Here is a 27,247-nt window from a genome sequence, read left to right as displayed (position 1 = left end):
AAAACGTTTGTTCGTTTTGCAAATAAACAGGCAGGAAAATTAATCCAGAAATTATATTTTATATCTGGGTGAAAAACTGAAGAAATCATATGATAACCAACTTGCTACCATCTAGAAAGAGTAAAAAAATTACATGCAAATCAGGGTTTTCTTTTGAAAGAAAGTATCAGAGCAGTTCATATTTCTCTTTGTCAGAGAGTCTAGCATCTCTGATGAGAGGAAGACCTCCAGAAACTGGGTAGAGTCAAGACTTCCATTAGACTTCTGTTTCATCACATATAATCATTTTGAACACAGGTCAATTCAATATCGTGTTGCAAGACACTGGGACAGATAAAATTCAAGTCAACCTCTAGCGTCTTCATGCCACCTGGGCCCCATGGGGCTCACTGGATCTCCTGCCCCTGCATCAGACAGCTCAGAGCAGCCCCATGTGGACTGCTGGTCTCCCTTTCCAGGTTCTATCTTGTTGCTTTTAGTTATTCATTCATAATGGGAATAATACATCTTCCTATGGTCATGGACTAGCCAACCCCTCTCCAGTTAGTCTGCTGCATGTATGTATCTATGGTGACTGGGGCAAGGTAGGGTCATTATGACAGAAAGACAAGCAGACAAGTGTTAATATTTAATTTCTGATGTTCCTGTCCACAGCCTCATGGGACTAACCTGGGAGTGGCCATACCCATTCACTCCCTCATTCCTCCAAGCAATAAATATTTCCTGAATGTCTACTTGATTCCAAATACTGTCCTAGGCCCTGCACATTGTGAATATGCTTCTTTCCTTCATGGAGATTATATTCTAGTTACATTTCTAGAAAAACAAATAGGTAATATTTGCAGTGAGGATTCATTCTCTGGGAAAACAAAATAAAGCAGATTAAGGGGAACAGTGTCCATTTAGGGTGAGGGAAGGTGAGAGGTAAGCACAATCTTTGAAAAGGACTCAGTGAAGGCCTTGCTGGTAAGATGACTTGTTTGAGCGAGTCCTGAAGCAAAGGAAGCATTTAACCCCATGAACAACTGTGGGATGAGAACTGCAGGCAGATGACAGAGCAAAGCAAAGTCCCTGAGGCGGGGGCATGCTTGGTTCATTGAAGGAACATTAAGGGGACTTACCAGTGAGGCTGGAAGGGGATAGACGAGGGGAACAGTGTGATATGTGTCTAGGTCTGGGTTCAGAAAGACAACTGAGTGACACGGGTTGGCTAATGTCACCGAAAGAAGCATTTACTGCAAGACAGCCTGCCACATCACACAGAGCCACAGGGGCAAGCACTGCGTTTGGTCAGGAGGCAGAGCGTGAGTGAAGGGGAAGCACAGCGTGCAGCCTTTACCGGGGTTTCTGGGGGAAAGACAAAGGAAGCAGGGTGCACAGTTCAGGACTGGCTGGTGTGAGTAATTCCAGTGGACTTTGGAACACTAGGGTTCAATCTAGTTATCTGGTATCTGGTCCCCGTCTGGGCAGGAGAAATTCTGAAGTGCTGTGTGAGAATTAGATAAAAGGTGGTTGGACGCACCGACTCAGTATAGATTAGATGGTTAGTAATACAGTTTTTAAGTGCCTGCAACAACTGGATCACAGTGAGATATAAGCAAATTTGATCATTAGACTGGCCCTGTGATTAATGGATGCCAGATGGACAAATAGAAAATTTATGAAAACACAATTCAAATACCGTGGTAGGAGACAAGGCCAGAAAAGGAAAAGGTGCAGATGATTGAAACAGGTGTCTATAAGCCCTTGTAAGTATTCTGCATGCTATTCTCCATGAGATAAGAAAGTAGTGAAAGCATTGAGCAGAGGAGTGACTGCCTGACTTACATGTTAAAGGGACCTCTGTGGCCGCTGGGCGGCTGTGGTGGAAACATGCTGGGAAAAGGGAAAAGAATGTTAGTGGTCTGGTCTTGGACTTAACTAAGTTTGAGGTAGTCTGTTAGACCTCCAGGTACACCTGTCCTGGCCTGTTACATAAATCTGCTTCTATATATCTGGAAATCTTTGGGGTCTTTCAGATGATTTTTTAAGGCCATGAGACTCCATGAGCTCCCTCCAGAGAGTGGGCAAGGACAGCAAGGTGCAATGACCGAGCTCTGTGGTGCAGCAACATCCGGAGGTGAGGGTAATGAGATGGAACTAATAAAACAGGCTCAGAAGGAGCCATGAGTAAGAGAGGAGAACCCTAATGCTTTGGAAGCTGTGTGAAAATTTTCCTCTGAGAAAGAAAAGGTAATCAAGTGCTGAATTCTCTTCAAGGTTTTTATATGATGAGGTTGACTGGATTTAGCAATTTGGAGGTCTTTGGTAACATTGATAAAATGTGTTTTAGTGGAGTAGTGTGGGTAAAAGAGTAGTTGGAGAGAATTCAAGAGAAAATGGGAGGACAGAAACTTCAGACATAGTGTATATGGGGTGGTTGGATGGCATCACTGACTCGATGGGCATGAGTTTGAGGAAAATTAGGGAGATAATGATGAACAGAGAAGGTTGGCGTGCTGCAGTTCATGGGGTCAGAAAGAGTTGGACACAACTTAGCCACTGAACAACAACAAAATCATAGTGTATACGTGGCTCAGACAGTAAAGAATCTATCAGTAATGCCAGAGACCCAGGTTCAGTCCCCAGGTCAGGAAGATCCCCTGGACAAGGGAATGGCTACCCACTCAAGTATTCTTGCCTAGAAAATTCCATGACATAGGAGCGTTATGGGCTACAGTCTATGGGGTCACATGACTTTTTCAAAGAGTTGTATAAATGAGCAGAGAATTGGGAGGACGGCTGGAGATAGATACTGGGTCAAGGGAGTTGTCATTTTATTTTTAATATGGTTAGTATCACAGTATGTGTTCATGTTTGCGGGATTAAACCAATCAGGAACAATAAAGATACTGGATAGAGTGAGGGAAGTAAGTGTGGAAGTGTTCTTCAGTGAGTAAGACCTAGTGAGATCAAGTGAGTAAACAGGAGAAATTAGTTTTAGACAGGAGCAGGAGCATGTTATCCACAGTAACAGCAGGGAACATAGATCACAGGGATACAGGAATAGGTATGTCATGGTAGATGTGGTGGAATTTATTTCCTGATTGCTTTCTATTTTCTTCAGGGCAATAAGAAGCCAAGATTGCAGAATGGGGACGAGGTACTGAATCTTTTCCACTTCAAAGTCCTAAAGTTTACACCATCTTCGCACCACTGACAAACAATAATTCTCTACAGTATTTACATCCACTGGACCATATCTCTGGAGAAGTGTATGCCAGAATACGCAACAACTAAAGATCGTCCCCCACCATGTACTTCAGAGGTGCCTCTTCAGAGAAATGATGCCTTATCCCACCTCCACTGGGAATCCATTAATGAGTTTTTCTCTAAGGATACTCTCTGCCCCATGTCCTCACTGCTTGCTGGACATGTCTAGGCTTTTATGATATATAGAAATAGGCTCATTGTTGGTTCTGAGACAGATAATACACAAACGTATGGTTACCAATACTGATAAGTGCTGTGAAAAAAGGAGGCGAATTTGAGCTGAAGTCTGAGGAAGAAGGGTGACAGGCAAAACAGAAGAAAGAGCATGCACGATGGCCTTGATGCTGGTGCTGGAGAAACCAGAGAGGCCAGTGGAGCAGGAGAGAGAAGGGAAGGAGGAAAGGGCGAGGGGGCCGGGCAGTGAGTTAGGTCATGCAGAATTTCGTAGGCCATTTTCTCTATTTTGCTCTTTATCAGAAGACCAGTGGAAAGCCAATGAAGTCATTTATGCAAAAGATGTAGCGGATTTGCATTGTGAAAGCACTTCAGAACTCAGGCAGGCAGAGGTGAGAGATAGGTTTCCCTTTTTATGCAATGAGCTCCAAGAATAGGGAGGGTAGTTTAAAGCAGCCAGAACATCAGCTATGCAGGAGCAAAGTGCAATAGGTGCGTTAGGACAAACAGATGAACACAGGAAATGCAGGTGGGAAGGCAAGATTGATTTAGTCCATCATTTAAGTCTTCCACCTCGCAATGTTATATCCCACAGACAGCATTTGTCATAACAAGTAAGGTCACTTTCTGAATCGCCTCTTATTTTTCTTTACCAAATCCGCTACTGGTGTCTTCCACTTTCTCACTGAATCTTAACAACTATCATCTCTTCAGCTTCCACAAAGATTTCAAAGGCTCAGAACGTAAAGCCCTTTCTTACAGCACACTCTTCCCTCCACTGTCGTTTCCTGTCCTGCATCTTTATCACAATTGCTACATTAAGATGGTTGTACCTTCTTACTTCCAGTGAGCCAGCCACAGCCTCTTAACTAGAGTTGTCTGTCTCTCTAGTTCTCTGTCAGAAACCCTCAATCTTGGGGCAGGATTCAGGGATTAACTAAAAGTGTTGCCTCAATGCTAAGCAATCATTTGCTTGAAAGCAACCAGGTAGAATTATTTGGTTGATAACTTGATCAAAATGAGAAATTTATTTTTAAAAAAGGTGTGCTAAAGAATCACTATTATACTATATATTGATTTGCAGGTATATCTCATTGGTAACCTTATACAGCTGAGAGCCCGAATTACAGAGAAGAGAAAGTCACAGAGTTTCTCTTTTAATATGAGCAAAATTACTGCTGAGTATAATGAACTTTTTAGTTGCCAGGAGTACTGTAACACTAATGAAGAATAAAAATGATTAAAATATTTTAAAATGGTAACTGAACAAATATTTTATATGACCTACTTAAAAAGTATGGATCATTATCTACAGCATAACAGTTTTGTGAATTTTACAATATTTTCAGGTTACTTTGTTCAATGATGACAAAGCTACCTAGAGTTTATTTTACACATAATGTGTGTAAACTTACATATATTATATCAGCATGATTTTTAAATTATAGATCTTTTCACAGTGGTGAATACTAATAGGGACAATATAATACCCAATTCTAAAAATCCCCCCTAGCCACCTTTTGGACTTGTTTTTTATCTGTTCTTAGAAATCCATTCAATTTAAGGATCTCCTGAGTTAAATCCATAAGTGAGTCCTTGGGTGTAGCCCTCCACGTGTCCAGTCAATGGCAGTTTTAAATAAAATTTCATCTGGGTTCAGTACAGCAAATTAGCCGTGGGCTTGGAAGCCTTGTGCAAAATTATAGAAAAGACACTAGTTTTGCTCTTTATATTTTTTTGCTAGAAATGAAATGTATAGGGTATGGAGGAGGACACTTTCAGTTGCTTACACAACAGTCATTCTTTCCTCTGTCCTGTTCTTTGCTAGTATATTCTACTTTCTGCTATAGACACAGAAAACGCCACATAGTCACTCAATCCTTTTCAGGTAGAGCATGAACATGTGACCAAATCTTCATAAGTAGGACACAAGGTTAAGTTTGCTGATAGGTTCCTGGGAAGCATTTTTGTTTTTCAGAAAAAGAGGATGTCCTGCCTGGAGCTATGGCAGCCTTCTGGTGACAATGAGGAAACTAACTTATGGATAGATGTCAACACTGAAATTGCAGATCAGAAAAAAAAGAACTTGGGTCCCCAGTGTTATAATAAAGTATCTAAACTGAGCCTGGAGTCACTCTACATTTATACTTATATTATATGGTCTATTACATTTTTCCCTTGCATAATTTATCTTTGTTCGCAAATAATGAGCTGATTAAATCTCTAAGTAAACATGTTCATTAAACATTTTACTAGTAGTTACAAGCACAAAGGTAATGGAGATTTCTTATCTCCTCATGTTTTTAACAGATTCTATCTTGATTGTGCAGATTGTTAATGGTAAACAAACCTGGAATTTATCACTTATGAGACTTGGCCAAATACAAAATGCCATCTCAGTTACATAATTAACAGTATAAAATGAAGAGTTTTATAACCATCACATTGCCCTTTGTGTAAACAAGGCCCCATATACATTGTTAGAGACTTTATATATTAAATCTGGGCTAGGGTAAATATCAATGCTATAAGGAAAGACATACTAATAGAATACTGTGTTATTAGTCCCCAACTTTACCATATTTCACCTCTACTTCCTCTAAACTATTAGAATAATTTGACATAGGGTCATATCTCCAGATTTTGTAAATGTGATTTGACAACTGAACTCTTAGGTGTCTCACTGCCACTGCTTCTAACTTCCACTTTCTAATAAGAAATATCAAAAGGCAACTCAAGCAGGACAATACTATTTTCAGAAGTCTGAACAGCAACACTTGATGTTTTCTCCCTTCTAATTAACTCTGTATGGCTTCTTGCTAACAATAGGCCAGACCCTGAAACTGGCCACAGATAAAATCTTTATTTTAAACTGTGGCTTGAGATCTAAAGAGGAAGACTGTAGAGCTTTTAGAAATCCTTGATTTTGAGCTGAGTTCAGTAAGTAGATCTCTTGTTCGAGGAGGAGGCTGGGGGCAGCCTACTTAAGGAGGAGGGAGAAATACGTGTGTATTTGTATGATTTACTGCACAGACTAACATTTCCCTCTCGAATCCACTTTTTCCTTCTTACATAGTAATAGGATTTTTGTTTAATCACAAAGCCACTCAGTGTAAAACAATGTTCCCCAACTTCCCTCACAGCGAGGCAGGATCTTGTGACTAAGTTCTGGCCAATGAAATATGAATGGTGCTACCATGGACAATTTGCAAATCACATCCATAAAGGAAAAAATGCAGCCTCTGTTTTCCATCTTTATTCTCCCTTCTTCTGACTAGCAAAACCTATATTATACGATGAGATGGAAGTTGTTTGTTAAAGATGAAAGGGCAACAAAACAGAAGGAGCTTGAATATTGCATATTTGTAGAATTACCATGCTAGCCTGGACCAATTTCCTAAGCATTCACATGAAAGAGAAAAAATTCCGTTTTGATCAAAACACTATTACCTTTGCTCTCTACTACTAAGATGAACCAATAATCAAACTAACATATTCACTCATCCTCATAAAGAATCAGCATTTGTCCCCTCCCCCCCCATATATGTGTGTATACACACACACACACACACACACACACACACATATATATATATATAGTATTTGGTCCTTTAAATAAATAAAACTTTAAGTTTATTTTTTGTTCTCTCTTGAAAGATTAATATGGTCACCTAAAAGTGATATCACTAGCGAAAAAGGAAGACTAGATATTGGGGAACAACGAGCAGTTTCTGTCATACTAGATTATTTTGGTAAATGAACAAAATGCAACTTCAGTGGCACATTGGTCTAAAATATTATTTAACAAGTTTATTTCTCAATTATCACCATCCACAGATTTTCCTCACCTGTTATTTTAAGAAAGTGTTAGCATTTGCCCAAAGTTCTCAATATAATCTTTTCTTTGCATCATGAGCCTTCCCAAAATAATCAGGTAGCTTAAAACTTGTTCCTAGAAAATCATTTTGGTTGGAAGGATGTCAATACAGATGCTCCTACATTTCTAAATTTTTAAATTAAGAAGTTTTGTGCATGTACAAAAGCTCCTTCTATGGCAAAGCACCTTAATTCTGGTTTTATAGGCATTTGGAAGGAGGGTGGTATAAGGTCATATTATTTTCTTCATTCTATTTTTGGTTTTTGCATTTGTTCCTATTTAGAGTTGGTGTTATGTATTTTGCGAACTTAAGTTCACCAGCACTTCAAAAATGCAAAAGCAGTGAGAATGTGAAAAGTTCCAAGTAAAGAAGACTTCTGATTTGGAATGAAAATAGTAATAGTAAATTAGGTAATTTGTGAAAAAATAATGCATGTACATAAAGAATAGTAGGGAACGTTACTTTAAAGTAAAACAGTGCTGCTGCTGCTGCTGCTGCTAAGTCGCTTCAGTCGTGTCCGACTCTGTGCGACCCCATAGACAGCAGCCCACCAGGCCCCGCCGTCCCTGGGATTCTCCAGGCAAGAACACTGGAGTGGGTTGCCATTTCCTCCTCCCATGCATGAAAGTGAAAAGTGAAAGTGAAGTCGCTGAGTCGTGTCCGACTCTTAGCGACCCCATGGACTGCAGCCTACCAGGCTTCTCCGTCCATGGGATTTTCCAGGCAAGAGTACTGGAGTGGGGTGCCATTGCCTTCTTCCAAAGTAAAACAGTAAGCCCATGCAATGTGTGGAAAGAGCTGTGGACCTTTGCAATACGACACAATCACCAGTGATAAGAAAAATGAGTTACAAAAGGGAAACCCAGATCTGTGTCGCTGGATCCACAGTCACAGACTGTGCCAGATGCTGGACTCACTGAGAGGCCATTAAAAATCCTGATGTCTACTCACCCCTCCCCAGAGGTTTTAACATAATTGGTCTGTGATGTAGCATGTGGCCTGGAGATCTAGATTTTTTTCAATCTCTCCAAGTGTGCAGCCAAGACTGAGGATCACTGAATTAAGGTAACAGCATCCTTGCCAGATGCCAGCTGTATAATGTTAATGCAGGAGGTTGGGAATTCATTCAAAACCTTAAATTTAAGATACAAGAAGGGTCTGATTATAAAAACATCTCAAGCCACAGAGGGTCAGAGTCTATTACTCCATCTATAATGGAGTAGATCCTAAGATTCTATAACACTGGCCATGGTACCGGCAATATTCTACATCTGTGGCGAATAAAATAACCACTTGCCACATGTGACTGGAGAGAATTAGAAATGGAGCTAGTATGACTAAGGTCATTTCTGATTATAATAAATTTCTAATATTACTTAGCTAATAAATAATATTTTAAAAATCAATATTATCATTAAATGTTAATAAATTAAATAGCTATAAGTGGTAAGTAGCTATCTTCCTGGATAGCACTGACTTAAGATAAAGTGAAAGAATGTCATGTTGGTACATTACCTGATTTCACAGATTTTCAATGTTGATAAAGTGGGTAGCCTACTTTAGATAAAGTTGCCATGTAAAACATGTATTTGCAAGAAATACCATGAATTTTTTTAAAGCTACAGAGAATACAGTTACATTCATACTTGCAGAAGAACTATAACCTTTAATGATCCTTTGCAAATCTTGAATCCCTGAACAAACAGACTTAAAAAGAGACTTTCAGAAGCAAAAACTGGCTGTAAATATGAATTTACATGTGGTTTTAATTTTGACAATGGTTATTAAATCAGCTACCTAATCTATAAGTAGAAAAGTATGTCAATAAGCTTCATGTCTGAAATAAGCCCACGTGAAGGCACACAGAGGTATAAAGTAAGAATCTGTGCCCATAATATAAGCAAGCATCCTTTTTTCTCTCTTTACACGAATAACTAGAATTGTGTACTTGCTATAGACAAGACCCTGGGCTTACAGCTTCAGATGCATATTCTCACTTTATTCTCATAATCATCTAAGGAGACAGGTACTGTTAGCCACACTGAAAACATGGAGGCTCACAGGAATTTTTTTTTTTTTTTCAAATTCATTCAATTCATGAGTGTTAAAGCTGAATGCTGTGTTGTCTTTATTAATAGTAATAATTGGCAAACCTTCTTATATTTACATAGCGGTTTTAAGAATGTTTTCCTATTGCTATTCAACATTTCAGTACAGAGAATCACTGTCTTCACAAGGTATAATCTGTGTCTATGTGAGAATGCATTTTTGCTCTGTTACTATAACTTTATATTTCTATAGCTCCCAGGGATGGGGGAGCCTGGTAGGCTGCCAACTATGGGGTTGCACAGAGTCAGACACGATTGAAGCGACTTAGCAGCAGCAGCTCTCCAACAGTAGCTTTAACAAAGCCAAATTCTAGAAGCCACAGTAACAAAGACCCATTACTATTCATGCATTAGAACAACTGATTGCTTCCAATTGTCTTCTGTAGTTTTGCCAAGGCAACAAGAACAAAAGTAGGATAATGACTATCGCCCATGCCTTTTGCTTTGGAACTATTCATTAAATAAAGATAATTTAGCCAAAATACACTTCAAAAACTCTTGCTGATTTACACATTTCTTACACGAGCATTCAGCAAGTGACAATGGCACTAAGAATCTAAATTTATGGTAAAGAGATATCACAGGGTTTTGAAGTAGAGAGGGCATTTCTAACTGCTGACATTTAAGAATGGAGAGACAAAATAATGAGACTTTGGGAACATGTCTACAAACGTGACACCAATATACTGAACATCCATCTTGAGTTGCCTCCAGAAAGCTTGATGTACACTTAATGCATGAGGCCGCCATACCAGAGCCTCTGGTATGGTAACCAAATTTTGGTAACCAAAATTTACCACCTGGTTTTGTATATTTTACTCAAGATACCACTAGAAAGATGTGGAACCAACTGAATTGTCACCAGCAAGTGAGTTCTTGCCAGGATAGTCTCCAGATACCTTGGAAATGTCTCCAAGGCCTCATCCAATAGAGCAATGTTGCCAGTTTCAATCAGGAAATGAGACAGTCCGAAGATGCACATTCCCATATTTTCCAATGCTGCCTCTACTTTTGGCTAACATAAATGTGTATATTCATACTAATATTTCAAAATCTTTTTTTAAAATTTATTTATTTTAATTAGAGGCTAATTACAATATTGTATTGGTTTTTTGATGTATGGCAAAATCAAAATCTTTTTAAAAAATATGGAGTCATCTAAAATAAAATCTAATTTCAAAATCCAATGAAAGCTGCTTATTTTATATATATATATATATACACACACACACACAAACTATATATGTTCCAGGCACTGTGCTTATTTCATCTCATTTAATCCTCTCAGTGCTATGAAAAAGACATTATTTTCTATAGCTCACCTCTGAGAAACTGAAGCTGAGGGGTAAATGACTTTCCCAAAGTAACATAACCAGTAGGGAGGCATGCCTGGTGTGCCATGCTCTCAACCATTCTCTTTATGCCTAGCTAGGAATATACGTGGAGGTGGTTAAAAGTGTTCTAGTCTTTTCTTGTCTGAAAATAGACTCCATTTTCTTTCACAGAAAACAGCTATTTTGAAAAGAACAGTGTGTGTAGTTTTATAATAGACTTCAAAGATACACTTACTTTCCCACTAGTTATCCAAAAATAATCAACAAGAAATAATTTCTTTCATTTTCTACAGCACGCTGGAGCCTTTTCTTACTTTTCCAATGTTAAATGGATTTAAAAGCATATTTATTAACTGAAGTCCATTTTTTTTACACTATGGATTGACTTCTTTCTTAATAAGAACCTAAATTGAGTCAGAGTATAAACTGCTGCATTGTTACAGACCAATGAAACAGATGGTAACCTAAGTCTAGAAGGGAAAACAAGATCATGTAAATACTAGAAGAAAACATGAGCAAAGTTTTCCAAAGTCTTGAAGCAGAGAAAGCTTCCAAATTAGATAAGTACAACACCGCACACTGATTGTACCCCTGGAGCTCTAAAAACCTTCCAAATTATGACCTCAGTTCCACAAGCCATTGAAAGTTCTGTAAATTCAACTTCTGCAAGATTAAAATCACTCTAAGAAAAGCAAATTACAAACAAACCTAATAAACATCACAGAAAGAATATACAGGAAACTCTAAAAATTAAGTAAAAAACCAAGATTCCATAGAAAAATGGACAAATAATATAAACCAAGTATTTATAGGATAAAAGAAATAAAAGTCTCTTAAAACTATGAAAGCATAATCAATCTCTGTCAGAATAAAAGAACAGCAAACTATACAATGATATAATTTTAACCTATTTAGATATGGCAAAAATCTAAAATTTATAATAAGCTCTGTTAGGTTATTTGAAAGAAAATAATTCCTCTTATACACTACTAGTAGAGTAAAAAATTATGCAATGTCTATGGAGGCCACTGGACAATGATTATTAAAATGAAAATGCATTTACTGTGTGATGCATCTATCTCTAGTTCCAATAATTTGTTTTGCAAATTAACAAGCATATGTATAATATAACAAATCTATAGGGCTAATCAGTGCAATCATTGCAAGATAATCACGATGATATGATCACTCACCTAGAGCCAGACATCCTATAATGTGAAGTCAAGTGGGCCTTAGAAAGCATCACTATGAACAAGGCTAGCAGAGGTGATGGAATTCCAGTTGAGCTATTTCAAATCCTGAAAGATGATGCTGTGAAAGTGCTGCACTCAACATGACAGCAAATTTGGAAAACTCAGCAGTGGCCACAGGACTGGAGAAGGGCGGTTTTCATTCCAATCCCAAAGAAAGGCAAAGCCAAAGAATGCTCAAACTACTGCACAGTTGCACTCATCTCACATGCTAGTAAGGTAATGCTCAAAATTCTCCAAGCCAGGCTTCAGCAATACGTGAACCATAAACTTCCAGATGTTCAAACTGGTTTTAGAAAAGGCAGAGGAACCAGAGATCAAATTGCCAACATCCACTGGATCACCAAAAAAGCAAGAGAGTTCCAGGAAAACATCTATTTCTGCTATATTGACTATGCCAAAGCCTTTGACTGTGTGGATCACAATAAACTGTGGAAAATTCTGAAAAGATGGGAATACCAGACCAGCTGACTGGCCTCTTGAGAAACCTATATACAGGTCAGGAAGCAACAGTTAGAAATGGACATGGAACAACAGACTGGTTCCAAATAGGAAAAGGAGTATGTCAAGGCTGTATATTGTCACCCTGCTTATTTAACTTATATGCAGAGTACATCATGAGAAACACTGGGCTGGAAGAAGCACAAGCCAGAATCAAGACTGCCAGGAGAAATATCAATAACCTCAGATATGCAGATGACACCACCCTTATGGCAGAAAGTGAAGAGGAACTAAAAAGCCTCTTGATGAAAGCAAAAGAGGAGAGTGAAAAGGTTGGATTAAAGCTCAACATTCAGAAAACGAAGATCATGGCATCTGGTCCCATAACTTCTTGGGAAATAGATCGGGAAACAGTGTCAGACTTTGTTTTTTGGGCTTCAAAATCACTGTAGATGGTGACTGCAGCCATGAAATTAAAAGACGCTTACTCCTTGGAAGGAAAGTTATGACCAACCTAGATAGCATGTTAAAAACAGAGACATTACTTTGCCAACAAAGGCCCATCTAGTCAAGGCTATGGTTTTTCCAGTGGTCATGTATGGATGTGAGAGCTGGATTGTGAAGAAAGCTGAGTGCTGAAGAATTGATGCTTTTGAACTGTGGTGTTGGAGAAGACTCTTGAGAGTCCTTTGGACTGCAAGGAGATCCAACCAGTCCATTCTAAAGAAAATCAGTCTTGGATGTTCATTGGAAGGACTGATGCTAAAGCTGAATCTCCAATCCTTTGACCACTTCATGCGAAGAGTTGACTCATTGGAAAAGAATCTGATGCTGGGAGGGACTGGGGGCAAGAGGAGAAGGGGACGACAGAGGATGAGATGGCTGGATGGCATCACTGACTCGACGGACATGAGTTTGAGTGAACTGTGGGAGTTGGTGATGGACAGGGAGGCCTGGCGTGCTGCGATTCATGGGGTCGCAGAGAGTCGGACATGACTGAGTGACTGAACTGAACCGAACTGAATCATTGCAATATTTTTCTGTACTTGCAAAAAGCTGAGAAAGTAAAACAACAGAAAACATCTATCAGTTGTGGGAATTCGTTGTTAATTCAGTCTCTCCATCATGGCTCACTCTTTGCGACCCCCTGGGCTGCGGTGTGCCAGGCTTCCCTGTCCTTCACTATCTCCTAGAGTTCGCTCAAACTCATGTCCATTGAGTCAATGAGGCCATCCAACCATCTCATCCTCTGTCACCCCCTTCTCCTCCTGCCCTCAATCTTCACAGCAAGTGGCCAAAGTACTAGAGTGTCAGCTTCAGCATCAGTCCTTCCAAAGAATATTTAGTGCTCATATTTCAGGGAATACAGTAATACATATAATTGGTTTAAACACAATCCTACAGTTGCAAATTTTTTTTCCTGTTTTCAATTTTTCCCCCCATAATTTTACATGTCCGAAGCTTGTCCTAGAAAAGAATTAACACAGACTGGGCTATAATAACATGGAATTCTTGGAGCACATGAGACCCGGATTGAGCATGAGAACAGAACTCACATGATCCCCCTGCTCCAGAGAGAATCCAGCATAGCACAGGCACCAAGCCAGAGGAAGGGAAGAAAACGTGAGCCATGTCCAGGCAGTAATTAGTGAAGAACAGGAGTGAGGTCATGGCATTAGGAGAAGAAAGAGATGAAAGAATCATTTGAACCATATCCAGGTCCTGAGATGATGAGGAAGAAGAGAGAAAAGGTTACATCAGATAATTTTGCTGAAAAGTTTGCTTCAGCAAAAGACTGGGAGTATTTTCAGAGACCTGGGGAGATAAGAAATATCCCATGCAAAAGGTGGTAAAAAAGTAAACAAGCAAATACAACCTTCCTTCATATCCTCAACCATGACAAAACAGATTCACTGAGATGCTGCCAGACTGGACTGCCAGGCCTCACGGTTCTCTCCAGACATCTTTATAGTTGGTCTCAACACTGTGTAGGGACATACTTCAGTGATCTACAGTACCATAAATGCAAGAAACTAGTTAGTGACAATATTTACTCTCAGCAGTAAACCCCAGCATAAAACACTCACTCTTATTCCAATCATTTTGGCATTAGTCTAGACAACAGTCAAAAAATCAAAAAGATGGGGAAACAACTGGAGAGCAGTCATATTCTGGATATTGTAGTGACAGATCTGAATTAAGAATTTTGCTGCAGTTGTCTTAAAGATTACCAAACAAATTTGAAAAAAAAACCACTTCAACTGTGCATAAAAGGCAGGTTGAATTTTTCAACGTGTGTACTTCCAGCTATACCCAGAACGTGAAGTTTTTGTCTCCTCTGTGGTTATTTAAAATAGTCTCGCAAGAGCTAAGACTATAATTTCTGAATATATAAAGTTTCAGGGGACCATATTTTAGCTGTAGAAATCTGATTGGCTAAATCACTTAGTAATACATAATTTGAATCTCAATTTCTTAAGACTTTATATACATTGTGACTGCACTAGATAGGAATTAGTAAAATTGGAACTTCAAAATATAAAGGCTTTATCTGTACACACCATAAATACGAACATCTTGACTCAAATGACTATAATCAATTCACCAATCTGTACAGAAAAAAAATCAAACTAATTTTGTTTGTGTTTACTAGAACCTTTGTTTTAGAAAAATGATTATTTAAATTAATACTTCATTCAAAAGTATTATGTGAATACTATAGTTTTTTAAAAAAATCATTGCATTTTAGAAATACTCAACTGGGATTTAATAACTTAATCTAATATTAAGCATTCATTTAATCTGATAATTAGTGTTTTCTTTGAAAGAATTCCTATTTCCAATTATTATTGTAAGATGGAGTCACAGTGTATATATGTCATTCTGCAAAAAAATACAACACATGATGATGCAGAATGTGATTTATTCTGTTTGAAATAATATCTTCTTAAGGGTAAATTACAAGTAATTTTATATAGAAGTATTTTTGAGAGCCTGGTTTTGGGACTAATTATTTAAAAAAGTCTTGCCATGTTTTATAAAGTTATTTGTTACAATGCTTATGGAATTTGAATTGTAAGAAGTGAACTACATAAATCTGATTGACAATGTTATTAGATCATATGAGACCTTTCCAATGTACTGCATATGATGTCAGGATTATTAGATAGGATTTTGTAGAAAATAACCACTTAAACTTTTCCTTAAATTTAAGAAAAAGTTAAATACACACAAGATAAAGAGGATCCACTATAGGGCGACTTCAATAAAGGTCTATGCTTGAGCTTTACTAGATGTTAAGAGAATATGATGACCCAAATGCCTTGTCAACACAAACAGGCGAGTAGAACATAACTGGATTTTAATATTATACAGTGGTTAGGGGAAGAGTTTCCCCAGGACGAGAAACCTCATAGCAAGAAGACAAACACAGAAACTCAAAACCAAATTCACTCTTTGATCCTATTTTTCACTTACAGAATTTAAGGACTTTTAGGTATTCTCTCAACTACTATAGAGATCAATCCTCAGAGACCAAAAAGACTAAAAACCAAGTAGTCAAAAATTACTAAAAATAATTCCAACTCTGTAACACATTTTATAGACAAAATCAACTCACCCTTTGGACTTCAGGCAAAGTATAACTTAACTTCCCAGCAGCACTGCAGCCTACTTGCTACAAAATTTTTAAGACTGGAAATACTGGTATGCTAATATTTCTTATCTGTGGAAAACTGCTAGCTGTTTCCTAACATCTTTCTCTCCTTCCTCCGTAATAATGACTTCAGCTGACCATACATCTGCCCAGCTAGACAGAATATTTCCAACTCACCTGGCAACTAGATAGGTGATTAAATTCATAATAAAGGCAGTGAACTTAACAGCAAACTTCTCCTCACTTTCCTAATAAACTAATGCCCTTCATTTGGGGTCATCATCTTCCATGGGTGGGCGATGACTCAGCTTCAATCACATAGATAAACATACTACCTCTGAGGGCGGGAGACATGGGGGAAGGACCATTTCCCTAACAACTCTTGAAGCAGGTCAGCTACAGCAGCTGTGTCTGGGTAATTGCATTGTATAGTATTTGAATAACTGTATTTGAGGAGCTTATTGATAGGGCAACTCAGCCTTTACCCTCAGACATACATATATCCTCATCCTGTACGGTGACATTCTCAAAGAACAATGACTTATTTACTTAGTCCAGGGCCTGACTCATACTGACATTCAAGAAATGTATACTGAATAGATGCTGAAGAATTCTAAGACTGACTACTGTTTTTTTAGTCTACCACAGCGTCACACCAAAAAACTTCATCTGTTTGAGCACAGTAATCAACTTACTCCCCTCCGGGCTAAATGCCAATTCTTTTAACCTTTCTTTGAAAGACTTACTTTTCAGCACTTTAATCATTATGTCATTGTCACGCTCTTCTGGATTCTGTTCAGTTTCTCAGAATTTCTTTAAAATATAATGATTAAATATGCACATAAGCTGTACAGTGAAGGAGTTTGGAGCATGTCATCACCAAATATCCCACATGGGCATACTGACAATTTTGAGTTAAAGACACTTGAAAAATAGCAAATACAAGAACAATACTTGGATCTTCTTTCCAGGAGATGACATTTCAACATGAAAAATACTGTCTTTTTACCAGGACAGTAGTATTATTAAGGATGAGGGCTTGAGACTTAGGGAATTCTGTACAGACTTTGCAAAAATCATTCTCATATTTCTTTACATTCCCCATATACTTTATCACTTTTCCACAATTTCCTCTCTTTGTTCAAGCTAAGATAAAAGTTAGGTTCTACAATGTCTTCGGGTCTTCAATCCTTATGAAGGTTTCCATGTCATGTAAAACAATATAAATCTGTGTGCTGTTTGCCTGCCAATCTGTCTTACATCAGGCCCAGCTGAAAAACCCTAAGAAGGTTGAAGTAATCCAGGAAGAGTCTGAGTAATGCAAATTCAAATAGTAAGAGTATTCCAATCCCTCCCTGTGACATTCAGGCATATGTTAGTATATTAGTAAGAAGAGGAAGTACTTAGTAAGTAGATTAGTTGTTCACCTCAGAATCATAACAACAATTTATATTTACTTCATGATGCAAAAAAAAAAAAAAAAAAAAAGCTCTACTGTTTCTCTAAGCTATGTATTTGCTCCTATAAATCACTGTCCTTACTATTAGTACCTACTTGATGATGTGTCTTCTCCTTTTGAATTCCACTATGTTTTTATGGAATTACATCATTTTTATTATCCACTTATACCATAGATTTTATTTTACTGGGTTCTCATAAAACCATCAAATAACTTTGGAAAGGGCTCTGTGAATTACTGTCTTAAATGTTACTGAGGTTGATCCAGAGCCACTGGTAATTATCAATATTGTGATTTTGCTGGATATCAACAAACGAATTACTTAAGGGACTGCATTCAACTCCAAATGATACAATTTGCTTTAATCAGATAGGTTTATTTCTCTCACCTAAAAATAAGCCGAGGAAGGGAATAAGGGAATCGATTGATTGGCATAGCCATTCCACATGCCAGACTTCTATTCATTTTGTTTGGTTTTGTTTTGCTTTGCCTTGCCATTCTTTGAGTGGGTCCACTACCCTAATTATTGAGAGAAAGCTACCACACACAAAGAACAGGACAAGGGGACATACGAGTGTGTCTACCCCCTTTTATTCAGGATAACAAGGTTTTCCCATGAGCCCCATCCAGTAGATGCCTGCCAGAACTTCATAATAGAGCTACCCATAGCTACATGGAAATTGCAGGAGGCAAAGATTTGAACTGGGCATATTGCTTCCTGGAACAAATTTGGGATATATTAATAAAGAAAAGGGAGAAATTAGCTATGGGTGGTGAATTTGCCATATCTTCAGAGAAGGCAATGGCACCCTACTCCAGTACTCTTGCCTGGAAAATCCCATGGATGGAGGAGCCTGGTAGGCTGTAGTCCATGGGGTCGCTAAGAGTCAAACACTACTGAGCGACTTTCCTTTCACTTTTCACTTTCATGCACTGGAGAAGGAAATGGCAACCCACTCCAGTGTTCTTGCCTGGAGAATCCCAGGGACGGGGGAGCCTGGTGGGCTGCCATTTATGGGGTCGCACAGAGTCCGACACGACTGAAGCAACTTAGCAGCAGCAGCAGCAGCCATATCTTATTCTGTGAGAGCCCAGATTAGAATTTCTAGGTTACGAATAAGATTTTATCAGTGAGCAGATCAATAATTATATCTTCTTTCCCATTAATAAGCATAACACTGTCCTCAGTAACCATATTCTATATAGCACATTTTAGAGCAAAATTAATGTTTGATTAATTACTTTGATATTTATGCAAGTCTGTAATTTCTGAAATTTCTGGTATGAATTCTTAAAAACTTCAATCATCCCATTTAAACAGCCTTTTAGCAATACAAGGCCCATGTGGTCAAGGAACATTGAGAAAAAATTAAAATCAAATTTTTAAGTTGTTTAGGACCTCACTTCTGAAGTCCCCACTCTGAATGTCCTCCTCCTTCCCCAATGTAGGGAAGTCGTGTGAAGATGACTGAGGTGGATTTACGTGTCTCCATAGATGTGTCTACTTAATGGATCAGGACTGTTCCTTTGGATGCGGGACACATTCAGTATGCAAGAAGCTTCAGAGGCAGGTTCCTTTTATTTGCTTTTCTGCAGGTGATTTACACAGTCATCATTCAAGCCAGAAAGATAAGTCCTCATGATGAATATTTTCTATGTTTTGGTGTGGCTGTTTACTGTTCCCAAATCTAGTGAATTAAGGATGAATTTTAACACCTGCTGCATATTTTCCAACCTGCTGCATATTTTCCATTCAGGAAAGAAAGAAAAGTGAAGTCACTCAGTCGTGTCTGACTCTTTGCGACCCCATGGCCTATAGCCCACCAGGCTCCTCTGTCTATGGAATTTTCCAGGCAAGAGTACTGGAGTGGATTGCCATTTCCTTCTCCAGAGGACCTTCCTGACCCAGGGATCGAACCCGGGTCTCCTGCATTGCAGGCAGACGCTTTACCATCTGAGCCACCAGGGAAGCACCAGGAAAGCACTCCATTCAGGAGCCCTTTGACAATTTAATACCCTCCTAAGTACCATCAGAAAGCAGAGAGATCACTTGGCTGACAAAGATCCATATAGTCAAACCTATGGTTTTTCCAGCAGTCATGCACAGATGTGAAAGTTGGACCACAAAGAAAGCAGAGCACTGAAGAACTGATGCTTTCGAACTGTGGTGCTGGAGAAGACTCTTGAGAGTCCCTTGGACTACAAGGAGATCAAACCAGTCAATCCTAAAGGAAATCAACCCTGAATAGTCATTGGAAGGACTGATGCTGAAGCTCCAATACTTTGGCCACCTGAGGCGAAGAGATGACTCATTGGAAAAGACCCTGATGCTGGGAAAGAGTAAAGGGAACCAGAGAAAGGGACAACAGAGGATGAGATGGTTGGATGGCATCCCCGACTCAATGGACATTAGTTTGAGCAAACTCTGGGAGATGGAGGATAGGGAAGCCTGGCATGCTGCAGTCAACGGGGTCACAGAGTCAGACAAAACTTAGTGACCAAACAAAAACAATAATTAACATCAGAACTTTCTGGCCATATGGCAGATAAGAGTAGGAAAATGCCCTGACTTTTAGATTAGATATGCTTGAGACTGAATTCTCTCTTTCCTATCATTGGGTGGTCCTCATCAAGTCATTTGAACTCTCAGACCCGGTATCCTTAGCTAGGAATTGGGTTCATATCTCCTTGCAAGACAGGAATTAAAATGGTCTCTTTTTGTTATTGTCAAACTGCCTACTCTACCACAATGACTCACCAGAAGTAGGATTTCACAGCAATTATTTCCAACTTCAGCAAAACTTTACTTCAAGGAACCTAGGAAAAGACATCTTTAGCATGCTTTGAATCTTTGAAAGTTGACAACCTTTAGGAATGGTACCCAAGGGCTATTATTTTTCATCCTGCTGGTGTCTAGAATTATAGATCTATATGTAAAGAGCGGCTTTTGTCATTCTGAAATTTGTATTGAATGTTTTGCTAAAAATAATACACTAAAAGTCGAAACATTGACAGCTAAAATGATATGAGCACAGCACCTACTCATCATCATTCCAAGTGAATCTCTCTGCCTCAGTGGTGTGATGCTATTTTGCCTCTTTGTTTAGCACATATTTCAGATTCTTACTGTCTCTGCAATTATTACATAAGCTGGTACACTTTGGGTGTTTACTAAGTTTAACCATTTAGATAAAGGATTGTTTTAAACTTGTGTAAGGCTTCTATTATAAAGATGGTATACTTAATTTGCATTACCTTGGGGCTATTTTTTAAAGTTTTTAATTCACTTTGTACTACAAAAAGTGTGATGCAATTACTAAAAATGAAACTCTTTCTCAGGTAGTATGGATTATATGCAGTTTGAAAAATTATCCCAGGATGCACATTAGATAGTTATTTGTTAACAAAAAACATTTTAAATAATTCAGTTCAGTTCAGCCACTCCGTCGTCTCCAACTCTTTGCAACCCCATGGACTGCAGCATGCCAGGCCTCCCTGTCCATCACAAACTCCCAGAGTTTTTCAAACTCATGTCCACTGACTCAGTGATGCCATTCAACCATCTCATCCTCAGTCGTCCCCTTTTCCTCCCACCTTCAATCTTTCCCAGCATCACGGTCTTTTCCAGTGAGTCAGCTCTGCACATCAGGTGGCCAAAGTATTGGAGTTTCAACTTCAATAGAAGTCCTTCCAATGAATATTCAGGACTGATTTCCTTTAGGCTGGACTGGTTGGATCTCCTTGCAGTCCAAGGGACTCTCAAGAGTCTTTACAAACACCATAGTTCAAAAGCATCAATTCTTCAGCACTCAGCTTTCTTTATAGTCCAATTCTCAAATCCATACATGACTACTGGAAAAACCATAGCCTTGACTTGATGGACCTTTGTTGACAAAGTAACGTCTCTGCTTTTTAATATGCTGTCTGGGTTAGTCATAACTTTTCTCCCAAGGAGTAAGTGTCTTTTAATTTCATGGCTGGAGTCAACATCTGCAGTGATTTTGGAGCTCAAAAAAATAAAGTTTGTCACTATTTCCACTGTTCCCCCGTCTATTTGCCATGAAGTGACAGGACGGGATGCCATGATCTTTGTTTTGTGAATGTTGAGCTTTAAGGCAACTTTTCACTCTCCTCTTTCATTTCCATCAAGAAGCTCTTTGGTTCTTCTTCACATTCTGCCATAAGGGTGGTGTCATCTGCACATCTGAGGGTATTGATATTTCTCCCGGCAAACTTGATTCCAGCTTGTGCTTCATCCAGCCCAGCATTTCTCATGATGTACTCTGCTTGTAAGTTAAATAAGCAGGGTGACAGTATACAGCCTTGATGTACTCCTTTCCCTATATGGAATCACTCTGTTTTCCATGTCCATTTCTAACTGTTGCTTCCTGACCTGCATACAGATTTCTCAAGAGGCAGGTCAGGTGGTCTGGTATTCCCATCTCTTTCAGAACTTTCCACAGTTTACTGTGATCCACACAGGCAAAGGCTTTGACATAGTCAATAAAGCAGAAATAGATGTTCCTCTGGAACTCTCTTGCTTTTTAGATGATCCAGCAGATGTTGGCAAGTTTATGTCTGGTTCCTCTACCTTTTCTATATTTAACTTGAACATCTGGAAGTACACGGTTCACATATTGCTGAAGCCTGGCTTGGAAGATTTTGAGCATTACTTTACTAGCGTGTAAGATGAATGCAATTGTGTGGTAGTTTGAGCATCTTTGGCATTGCCTTTCTTTGGGATTGGAATGAAAACTGACCTTTTCCAGTCCTGTGCCACTGCTGAGTTTTCCAAATTTGCTGGCATACTGAGTGCAGCACTTTCACAGCATCATCTTTCATGATTTGAAATGGCTCAACTGGAATTCCATCACCTCTACTAGCTTTGTTTATAGTGATGCTTTCTAAGGCCCACTTGACTTCACATTCCAGGCTGTCTGGCTCTAGGTGAGTTATCACACCATCCTGTTTGTCTATGTCATGAAGATCTTTTTTGTACAGTTCTATGCATTCTGGCCACTTCTTCATAATATCTTCTGCTTCTGTTAGGTCCATACAATTTCTGTCCTTTATTGAGCCCATTTTTGTACAAAATGAACTCTTGGTATCTCTAATTCTCCTGAAGAGATCTCTAGTCTTTCCCATTCTATTGTTTTTCTCTATTTCGTTGCACTGATCACTGAGGAAGGCTTTCTTATCTCTCTTTGCTATTCTTTGGGACTCTGCATTCACATGGGTATATCTTTTCTTTACTCCTTTGCTTTTTTCTTCTCTTCTTTTCACAGCTATTTGTAAGGCCTCCTCAGACAGCCATTTTGCTTTTTTTGCATTTCTTTTTCTTGGGGATGGATGGTCTTATTCTCTATCTCCTGTACAATGTCACGGACCTCTGTCCGTAGTTCATTGGGCATGCTGTCTATAAGATTTGTTCCTTAAATCTATTTCTCACTTCCACTATATAATCATAAGGGATTTGATTTAGGTCATACTTGAATGGTCTAGTTTTTCCCTACTTTCTTCAATGTAAGTCTGAATTTGGCAATAAGGAGTTCATGATCTGAGCCACAGTCAGTTCCTGGTCTTGTTTTTGCTGACTGTATAGAGCTTCTTCATCTTTGGCTGCAAAGAATATAATCAACCTGCTTTCAGTATTGACCATCTGGTGATCTCCATGCGTAGAGTGTTCTCTCGTGTTGTTGAAGAGGGTGTTTGCTATGACCGGTGCGTTCTTGGCAAAACTCAATTAGCCTTTGCCCTGCTTCATTCCGTATTCCAAGGCCAAATTTACCCCTTACTCCAGGTGTTTCTTGACTTCCTACTTTTGCATTCCAGTCCCCTATAATGAAAAGGACATCTTTTTTGGGGTGTTAGTTCTAGAAGGTCCTGTAGGTTCTCATAGAACCCTTCAACGTCAGCTTCTTCAGCATTACTGATGGGGCATAGACTTGGATTACCATGATATTGAATGGTTTGCCTTGGAAACAAACAGAGATCATTCTGTCATTTTTGAGATTGCATCCAACTTCTGCATTTCAGACTCTTCTGTTGACCATGATGGCTACTCCATTTCTTCTAAGGGATTCTTGTCCACAGTAGTAGATATAATGGCCGTCTGAGTTAAATTCACCCATTCCAGTCCATTTTAATTTCCTGATTCCTGAAATGTTGATGTTCACTCTTGCTTTCTCCTGTTTGACCACTTCCAGTTTGCCTTTTTCATGGACCTAACATTCCAGGTTCCTATGCAATATTTGTCTTTACAGCATCAGACTTTGCTTCCATCACCAGTAACATCCATAACTGGGTGTTGTTTTTGCTTTGGCTCCATCTCTTTACTCTTTCTGGAGTTATTTCTCCACTGATCTCCAGTAGCATATTGGGCACCTACCAACCTGGGTAGTTCATCTTTCAGTGTCCTATCTTTTTGCCTTTTCATACTGTTCATGGATTTTTCAAGGCAAGAATACTGAAGTGGTTTGCCATTCCCTTCTCCAGTGGACCACATTCTGTCAGAACTCTCCACCATGACCTAAATTTCCCTCTTAACTCATGTGCAATAATAGAGCAGCAAAGAGGGAAATGTATGACCTTTTCAGTGACATAAGAGTTACTTTAATCTCTGTTTTCAGGATAAAGGCTGCATCTTGGATATTTCCTGCCATATGGAGGAGCCATTATGGCTCATACTCAGTGCCTCACATGGCCTTTTCTCTGTGCATTGGTATCCTTGGTGTCTCTTTCTCCTTGTATAAGGACACCAGTCATATTGGATTAGGGTTCCATCCTTATGACAACATTTAACCTTAATTGTCTCTTTAAAAGACCCACCTTCAAAAACAGTCACATTGAGGGTTAGCACTTTAGCATACGAATATGAGGGTTAGGGGGAGTGGGGCAGATACACAATTTAGTCCATAACATCTGTGCTGGCTGCAGTACAGGAAGCCCTGTCTCCTCTGCAGTTTCCAACCTGTTTTTTTTTTTTTTTTCTGCACTGGGTCTTCCTTGCTTCATGTGGGCTTTCTCTAATTGTTGCAGCAAGCAGGAGCTAGTCTTTGTTGTAGTTCATGGGATTCTTACTGCAGTGGCTTCTCCTGTTGTGGAGCATAGGTTCTAGGCATGTGGGCTCTGATAGTTGCAATGTGCAGGCTTAGTTGCTCTGCAGCATGTGGGATTTTCCTGAGCAGGAATTGAACCCATGCCCCCTGCACTGGCAGACTCATTCTTATCCACTGTACCACCAGGGAAATGCCCAACAAAGATTTACTGGTGGCAGAACAAGAAACGTTTAGGCCTTGGGTAACTATTGATGCATGTTACCCATGGGGAAGGGAAGTGAGGTATCATTTGAGCTTTTGCACATTCTATAGGAGATAAACCCTTTCTAATTAGGGTTTCAGCAGATGCTTTCATTCTGGGGAATTATAAAAACTGCCTATTTTCCATAGTAAGGAAGACTGATCACAGGACACATACATGCAGACAACAAATGCATGCTATGTGCTAGCTCTGGTGGACACATCTCTAATTAAAGCTAATTTTTCTATCACTGTTTCTTCCTTAGAATTCTCTGCAACCCCATCAGGAGATCTTCCCCATTCTCAGTCCCCTTATTTAAGCTTCATTTGCAGCTTTAGGGCAGTGGTTCTCAAACATGAATGAATCACCTGGAAGTTTTGTTAATGTACAGATCGCTGGGCCCCACCCCCAGAGATTTTTGATTCTAGAGACATGCCCATGATCTTCATGTCTAACAAGTTCCCAAGAGATTCTGATGCTGTTGTTCTGGGGATCACAGTTTAAGGATTCCATGGCTTATATCAAGAACCAAGTCTAAACTTATCTTCACACTTGTAAGTATATTTTTAATGACTACATGTTTTATGGCCTCTAAAATAAGAGCATAAATTTCAGAAGCTTGGAATTTCCTGCTTCCAGTGAAACCAGACCTATTAGCTTACTTGCCTAAATTATCCAAAGTAACAGGATATCTGAACTGACGTCAGAGATGAGCCTTAATGATGTAATATGCCATCCACATTTTAATCCAAGGAAGAGAAAACAGCTCCTCTGCAACCTCTTTCTCTCCTTGTAGAGTAGATTTTCTGTTTTCTCCCCCATGACACCATCCAGAACACAAATAAATACACTAAGACGACTAAACCCAGGGATCAAAAAGAGAGAAAAAACATTTCTACCAGATTTCTTATTGATTATTATCAATTCAACCTTGAACTCCAGTAAAGTTGTCAGCACTTTTTGAACCACTTATAGTCTGAAATACTGGACAAGTTTTTAACCTCTCTGAGTTTCCATTACTTTGATGGGGTCTAGGCAGGCTGCTTCAGATTGTGCCACTTTGGAATATGGATTTCTTTGAGCTAAAGATACTCAAGGATCTACAGACTCAAAGAGCTTTTTACCTCCCCCTTAACTGCCCACAGAATTCAGCACTGTTTACGACAGCCTAGACATGGAAGCAACCTAAATGCCCATCAGCCAGAATGGGTAAAGAAGATGTGGTACATTACTGAGCCATTTAAAAGAAAGGAGTAATGCCATCTGCAGCAACATGGACACACCTAGAGATTGACATACTGAGTGAAGCAAGTCAGACAGAGAAGAAGTAATATCATATGGCACTCCTTATATGTGAAATCTAAAAAGAAATGGTACAGATGAACTTAGAAGACAGAGGCAGACTCACAAGCATGGAGAATGAACTTAACGGTTGCTGAGGGGAAGAGACAGTTAAGGAGTTTGGGATGGACATGTGTGCGTCGAGGGCTCAGTCGCTCAGTTGATTCCAATTCTTCATGCCCCTGTGGACTGTAGCTTGCCAGGCTCCTCTGTCCATAGGATTTCCTAGGCAAGAATACTGGAGTGGGTTGCCATTTACTCCTCCAGGGGATCTCCCCAATACAGGAATCGAACCTATGCTTTCTGCATGTCCTGCAAACATTCTCATTTCCCATCTCACTGTGAATTATCTTCCTTTCCTTTGAGGCCCTGATCCTTACCTTCTTAGCTCAGGATGGCATATAAGTCTCATTTGCCTGACCATCTGGGAGACTCTCACGTATGGAGGGCTCCTTTATATACGAAATTAAATTTGTTTTCTCCTATAAATCAGTCTTGTGTGCTTAATCACTCAGTACTGTCCGACTGACTGTTTGCGACCCCGTGGACTGTAACCTGCCAGGCTCCTCTGTCCATGGGATTTTGTAGGCAAGGATACTGGAGTGGATTGCCACTTCCTTCTCCAGTGGATCTTCCTGACCCAGGGATCAAACTCAGGCCTCCTGCACTGCAGGCAGACTCTATAGTCTCTGAGCCTCCAAGGAAGCCCAAATCAGTCTTATGTGAATTTAATTAGATCAGTCAAATGAACTCAGAAGTGTTAAGGAAAAAATTTCCTCCCCTACACCTTCACTTATAAATTGAAATAATGGTACTCGTCTCTCGTATTTTCAGAAGAACGAAATCACTAGTGTTTCCCATCACCAAGCCACAAAATACTGCTAATGGCTCTTAATCCTCCCTTCTACCTCTGATTATCTTAATACTTCATAAAAACAAATTATGGGGCAGTGTCGTTTTGCTTTATCATATAGCACCACCGACTCAATGGACATGAATTTGAGTGAACTCCGGAGTATAGTGAAGGACAGAGAAACCTGGCAAGCTTTAGTCCAT

General features: G+C 39.3%; 1 long non-coding RNA gene across 3 annotated transcripts in view; it reads right to left on the bottom strand.

The window, feature by feature from the left end:
* The window catches only part of LOC147371301 (uncharacterized), a 190,861-nt gene that overhangs the window by 151,598 nt on the left and 12,016 nt on the right, over window positions 1-27,247 (bottom strand). The window contains exon 2 of one of the 3 annotated variants that reach the window (XR_015163434.1): window positions 26,281-26,416. The exons of the other annotated variants lie outside the window; for them this stretch is intronic. This is a non-coding gene — a long non-coding RNA (uncharacterized LOC147371301). The remainder of the gene's footprint in view (window positions 1-26,280; window positions 26,417-27,247) is intronic. 3 annotated transcript variants of the gene reach the window in all.

This window comes from Bos grunniens, chromosome 5 (assembly GCF_055505025.1).
Source record: "Bos grunniens cultivar Pamir isolate PY7600 chromosome 5, Bosgru_T2T1.0, whole genome shotgun sequence".
NCBI lineage: Eukaryota > Metazoa > Chordata > Mammalia > Artiodactyla > Bovidae > Bos > Bos grunniens.
This window is presented reverse-complemented; position numbering and strand designations above follow the sequence as displayed.